The sequence below is a fragment of the Oreochromis niloticus genome, linkage group LG2 (genome assembly GCF_001858045.2).
Source record: "Oreochromis niloticus isolate F11D_XX linkage group LG2, O_niloticus_UMD_NMBU, whole genome shotgun sequence".
Taxonomy (NCBI): domain Eukaryota; kingdom Metazoa; phylum Chordata; class Actinopteri; order Cichliformes; family Cichlidae; genus Oreochromis; species Oreochromis niloticus.
Window position 1 is genome coordinate 4,174,125 of NC_031966.2, and position 7,113 is coordinate 4,181,237.

Sequence of the window (7,113 nt, forward strand, 5' to 3'; positions counted from 1 at the left end):
TTTTAGTGGATTTGCTTATTTTCAATTACTTTTTCCCCTCTCATTTTTGAAAAACAAGTTTCTTAATCAATAATTAACTTAGTTAAGGGTTAGGGTTAACATTTTCCTTAGCACATTTTCCTGATGAGATCAGGAAGGCCAGTTTTGCTGTTTCTGTAAATAAATGGCATTTAATGATAACAAATTGGTTTCTGTGGGAGCTTGGGTCTTGGGGGAAGCAGGTGCCTCATTCATGCTGTGACCTGTCCCTAGACAGGTTGTAACATTAGACAAAGCTGGACAGAAAGACAGCACAGAGGCACTGATTTGGTCACATCTTCTGTATAATCACAGATTTGTTTGTAGACAAGCAAATTCAGATACAAACAAACTGATAGGTCTACATGCAAGTTTCAGAGATGCTTAAGTTAAACACGTGGGAAACTGGCCCAAAGGACAAAACAGGGACAACATAACAGGTGATAGGAAACTGTTCTCTGGTTCAAAGGATTTTAGCCAGTTGGACTTCTCTGGTCACTGTGGAATCTGCTTTCTCTGTTTTACACTTGTTTTACACGTTGGATTGAGACTGTGGTCGCACTGGTCTGGGACCCTTTTTACAAGCTGAAAACTTTGATTTATGTACTGTTGGTTCAGTGGACTTCAGTGGCTATTAAATCTGTTAGTGCTATCAGTTACAGCTGGCAGGAGGGCTGGGAAGGTCAAATGTAATGGCCTTGTCAGTGAAGAGAGCCCATAATGTTTAGACAGAGTAATGACACACACACACACACACACACACACACACACACACACACACACACACACACACACAAATGGAATATATGTTCCATTATGAAACAGGTGAATCATTTTTTCCCTTTCATCAAATATTCATAGAAAAATTACTGCTAGATCTAAAGTGAAGGACTACGTGGGATCTTTTTAGCTGATGTATAAAGAAACATTGGACCACAATAGGGTGTCTCAGTCAAATATATGCGGGAGTTCTGGAATTATAGCTTGCACTGGTCACTGGACAACGCCACCTAGGGGAATTTCACCCCCAGGAAATATAAAATCGTTTGGGAATAAAATATAATTAAAAAAAACAACAACGTTTGCACAGGTTCAGGGATGCACACTGAGGCCGGCTCAAATATTAACACAATTTTATTTATTAATATAAAATAAGTTAAAACATCAACAATGACAGAGCACTGAATGTCATCTAAAACTGTGTCCCAAATTACAATAACAATAAACAGAACTGGGACTTACCAGCAGCGGTGGACCAAAAAGAAAAGCACACAAACCCCCCCCCACTACAGTCTATTCACCCAGTGCTGTACAACAAAGGAAGTGTGGAAAACGACCCGCCACCTGAGGTCCCACGGCCGCTGGTAGATCCTCAGTTCCCTGAAATAAAAGCACAAGACACACACATTAAAAAAAATAAAACATGGGACACCAAATAACAGGCTCTCTCTAAATAATAAAAAGAATAAAAGGGGCTCTGCACTCCGCAGCCTCGCTCAGTCTTGTGCAGCTCCCCACAAACTGGGAGCAACCAGGGGAGGCAGTATCAGTTCCTTAGCACCAGCCGGATATGCAGCTGAGGATCGCCCTAGCCAGCCACGGAAGCTGGAGTGCAAACAATAGTCCAGAAGGGGCTCAAAGTAAAACCCAAAGCCCCAAGAGGCAAGGCTCGGCAAAGTAGCAGGAGCAAAACTGGACAGCCAACAGAACAGAACACAAGACAAAACAAGACAGCAGCTCCACTGCAGAGGAGCCCTGAAACAGCAGCTAGGCAGGCGTCTCAACTCTTCACTTAAAATCAGGCGATTGGTCACTGAGAGGGTGCGGCAGCAATCGAACCCTACAAACAAAAGGGCAAATATAACCTTAACCTCCTTAAATTTACAAATACTAGTAGCTATAATATAAGTGGCTTACCCCAAGATTGGAGGCGCTATACTGCACGGTGGACGCAATTCAAATGCTTCTCTCTACCACAGCTGGAGTAAAGACAAGAGAAACGGCCGCGCTACAACGAGCCGCAGAAATATTACTACTAGTTTCAGTACTTCTGAGAGAAATCAGAGGTCAAATGGAAGCCTACCTGTAGCTGTCACACAGTCCGATTGTCTCGGTAAATTAATCTGTAACGATAGGCCAGCAGTTACTGCTGTGTTGCGCCAGAAGCTCGGGAGGAATGAACCAACAAAAACCCGGCTTCCCTTTATACAGACAAACACCACCCTGTAATCAATGTGCAGGTGGGTTCCCAATCAGTCCAATCACGTGATACAAGGAGCAAGTGCAGCGGAAAGAGAGAGAGAAGGTGAAGCGAGCAAGCGAACAACCAAGAGAGAGAGACATGCGCAACCCATCCGGCCACATCAAGGAAAAGCTTCAGTGTTCAGTCACTTACCCCAAGTGGTAATACAGTGGATTGGATTGAACTCCCATCTCCTCTCCCAGAGTTGCTCTCCCAAATTAGTGCTCATCCAGTTCACCAGTTTCAGTCAAAAACTGTCCAGTTTAACTATAAAGTCTGTGAAAATTGAGTTGTGTCCTGCTTGAGAGTCCATTCTTGGTCTTGACAGAACAATCTGGCAATATGGACACCCAGTGAAACCCAACAGCATTAAGTTAAAATGTTGAGAATGATCCAGTCACCTCATGCTAAACTCACTTCTGCTCCCTCTCCAGATAGGTCTCCGAGCCAGAAGCAGCTAAGCAACCCATGCCAGTCACACCCTCTACCTCAGAGACACCAACAATAAGGGTGTTCAGTGATGGTACCTCCACATCTCCAGAGCTGTTAACAGGAGGAGGATGAAGGCAAAAATGTGTCTTTATTGTGAGCAGTCCGGCTACTTCATTGGTACATGTGCTAAGCAGCCAAAAGGGCCTGTCGCCAGTAAAGTGGTGTGTCAATCTGTATATGGCAAACTGCCTTGCCACATGATACCTGCCATCATTTGCTGTAATAATTACTCTTTAATCCTCCAAGCACTAACTGACTTCAGTGCAAAACAAAACCTTGTGGAGTGTGAATTAGCGAAATAACTCAAATTATCAATCGAACCTCTGCCTACATCTATTCTTGTGTCAGCCGTCAACAAACAAATCCTCACTGCCATCACTCACTGGACCGAATTGATACATTTGTTTGTGTGTGGGAATCATTGTGTGTTCTTGGTTTTCTTAACACTTAAGCAGCTAATACTCCCACAATCTTAGGTTATCTATGGTTAGAGAAACACATTAATGGATATATGGATAGCTCCTTGGAGCCTTTTGCCTTCCAACTGCTTACAGCCTGCCATTCCTCCACAAACACAAATCCTTACAATCTTACTCATCTGGTCTGTCTTCTGTATCATGATCATGATTACCAACTCGTCATTGGACAACTGTGGCATCGACCTACTACCCTATAGTCCCCCTAAACACCTGACACTTCTGTAACCTCTCCATACAAACTCACCCCAACAGGTTGCAGCAGATGGCCGCCCCTCCCTGAACATGGTTCTGCCAGAGGTTTCTTCCTGTTAAAAGGGAGGTTTTCCTTCCCACTGTTGCCAAAGTGCTTGCTTATAGGGGGTCATATGATTGTTGGGTTTTTCTCTGTATGTATTATTGTAGGGTCTACCTTACAATTAGTGATGTGTCGGTCGCGAACGAAACGGCTCTTAGAGCCAGCTCTTTGAAGTGAACGACGGGTTTGTATGTGCTTCGGGGTGAAGCACATACAAACCCCGAAGCACGTACAAACTCCAAAACACGTAAAAACTCCATAGCACGTACAAACTCCGAAGCATGTACAAACTCCGAAGCATGTACAAACTCCAAAACACGTACAAAAGACAACAGAAGTGCTCCAGAATGCTAGGCGCAGTGTTGAGCCTTTGTTACCTAGTGGCTACACAAGCCAGGAAGTACCAACGACCGGATTTGGTGTGTGGTAGTAACAGGTAAATGAACATTTTTTTTATATTATTTGAATATATATGAGTGCTTGTGTATAAATACACAAACAATACACATATGCTTTCAATTGTGTAATTTAAGTGATCTAGGTAGCTCTGTTTTGGAAGTTCAGTTAACGCTAGAAATGTGTTTTGGAGTTTGTACGTGCTTTGGAGTTTGTATGTGCTTTGGAATTTGTACGTGCTTTTTGGAGTTTGTACGTGCTTTGTCTCTAGGGGCCACCGCATATATTTATATATCATATACCCATAACATATATATAACTAAAACCACTTTTTTTTTTACATTAGTAATTCCTTTTGTGCATAATTTTATATTATTGTTAATAATAAATTAATTAAAGCAACAAAACAACCTGAAGAGCCGGTTGGGAGCCAAAAGAGCCGGCTCTTAAATCCCATCACTACTTACAATATAAAGCGCCTTGAGGCGACTGTTGTTGTGATTTGGCGTTGTATAAATAAAAATTGAACTGAATACCAGAATGAGTGGTCATTGAAAAATGCATTCAGGTTTACATTTGATGAAAGTGAAGTACAAGCACCTGGAACACGTGGACAACAGACTTTTAACTTTGATCCTTTGTCTTCCAGGTCCTGCTTTAGAGTCACTCTTCATGGTCATGACATTAAGATATAATGATTACTATTGCCTGAGTATCTTTTAAATATTCAAACTGTATAAGAAGCTTTTTTTTTTATACACTTTTCCAAGCACAAGCACTTTATTAAGTACTCAACCACAAGACAAAAAAACACAAATTATTCCCAGAATGAGACTGAAAATTCAACACATTCCCGGATTATCATTAATAGGCTCACGATCTAAGTCACAGACCATGACATGATGTCTTACAGCCATACAGGCAAAGTATTCATGAAGTAGAAGTGGAAACACATCTATCCAATTAAGCTGTTTAAATTGAGCTACAGATAAGCTAAATGGAATGTTATAAGAATGGTTTTTAAAGAAAAGAAGAAAAAATAGTTTAAACTGATAGTGAAACAATGACACAGACAAGCCCTGCACAATTCCTAACAAAGCTACTTATTATACCAGACTCTCAGTAATTGTCAGTGTTGGAGAGTAACGGAATACATGTACCGCCGTTACGTATTTAAAATACAAAATATGAGTAACTGTATTCCGTTACAGTTACCGTTTAAAAAGGTGGTATTTAGAATACAGTTACTTTGTTGAAATAAATGGATTACATTGCGGTACTTTACTGTTTCATATTGTGGCGGGTCAGGACTGTTTGGGTTTTGTCTGACAGCTATGTTCTGTTGTTCCAGCGGCGTTGCTGCGTTACGGTTGCCATGGTTACAGGGCAACGCTATCTCTCTGCGACTGTGTGTTTCCTGGGTGAGAGAGCGCCTTTTTGTTTTTGTTGTTGTGCTAAGCTAATGGACTACTTGCACAATCACTTCCGCGTTCTATGTAGTCCTGCCCCAGTGCTTCCGGTATGGTTAAACCATGGTGACGTTCTACACTCGCTGCCTACAAGAGCTCCCAAAATTGAACATCACTGATGTTCATCGGATTTGCAGATTGACGACTACCCCAGCCAGCAAATTAGATAAAGGATTTAAGTTATATGCTGCATCATATATACACAACTACGAAGGTAAGAAAACATAAATTAACCGACAAAGAAACGTTAGCTAACGTCAAATGCAAACACTACGTTACTCCGCTATGTCCTTCATTTGATGTCAGTTCTCTACATTACATGTTTTCTTAAACGGTGTTTTATGTCGTCCGAACCTATAGTTGAGGTTTTCTTAACTAATGTCGCTTTTGTTGTTAGACACTGTTATAATAGCGTTAGGTAGTTGGCTAACTAAGGAGGTAGTTAACTACGTAATGCTACTCTTGCTAAGTGTAAAGCATATATGTTTAAGACGTGCTGACATGAGTAATACAGAAATAATGCTAATGGTACTTGTATCTTTATTCAGTGTCCGATAAAGACAGGTTGTCAGGGGAGGTCGGTGTGACAGCCCTGTGCTACAGGTCAATGAGGAAGAGTGAGGCACCACACAGACTAAGTGTAGGCAGGAAGCTGTGTAAAGTTGTTAATCCCTGTTCAGTGGGGTTCAGTTCATTTAAGCATTAGTTAAGTGCATTCCTAAACTGAATGTTGAACTTCAGTTTAGGAACATTCAGTTCAACATTGTTGAACTGAATGTTTTCCTTGTCTCCCTGCTTTATCACTCCTAATTTGACTAGTCAGATAGTTTAATCAACGTGTGTTTGGGTGATCAGAAACATTTGACACCAAGTTAATACTGCAAATATACACAATCGAAGTTATTACAGTTATCAAGGATAGTTAAGTTGTTTTAATAGGGAGAGAAGGAAACACTAAGCATTTAGGAGGGTAAGCCTGTAGGGGTCAGTAACCATAACACTGAACTATGTTCCTGTTCGGCTCTTCCATGAAGATGATGTTACATTTTTAATTTTAGTTCTTTCTTCGTAGATTAAGCTTCTGGATTCATCGCCGGTGGTACTGACACATAGCCAGTGCTCCTGTGTGGCAGGCGCTGTTATGTGCAATCACACAGTGGCATTGCTCTTCCAAACAGCACACTACTCACAACTCAGAGTGCCGGTTGTCCCCCTGTGCATAGCTGCACAGAATCTGAACAGCAATGGCACAAGCCACGGACAGTGGTAATTTAAATGAGGTTAAAGTTTTTGAATTAGTCCATGTTTACATATGAACAGCAACACCATCCATAGTAAATGTGTCTTCTGTTAGGGTGTGAAGCCAGGACCCATCAACTCCATGATCTTCACTAAGCCGGTACCAAATAGGATGGCCCAGACTGGAGTACGGTAATTAGATTTGTAAAATTTGGTTTCCTGTGTTACAAATGCATGTTGCTATTTGTTCATACATACATGTGTCAGAATAGGTATTAATTTACATACAACATTACACTTTCTGAAGACGGCTAACTCAGTCATGTACATATACATCCCAGTCTCTAACTTATGCACCACTGTTTTACACCTTTTAGTTTTTAGTTTAGTTGTTGTTCAGTATAATAACCTTCTTCCTTACATTATTGTCATTGATGTTTTCTTTAGGAGTGGTTTCTACAGAGGCATGGTGGGTCCGTTGCC

General features: G+C 41.2%; 1 long non-coding RNA gene across 1 annotated transcript; it reads right to left on the bottom strand.

The window, feature by feature from the left end:
• Positions 1-1,160: 1,160 nt before the first annotated feature.
• LOC102077174 (uncharacterized) lies at positions 1,161-2,637 on the bottom strand. Its single transcript, XR_268165.4, has 3 exons — positions 2,102-2,637; positions 1,936-2,026; positions 1,161-1,858 (listed from the first exon to the last, which is right to left on the bottom strand). It is a non-coding gene; the product is annotated as an uncharacterized LOC102077174 (long non-coding RNA).
• Positions 2,638-7,113: the final 4,476 nt, after the last annotated feature.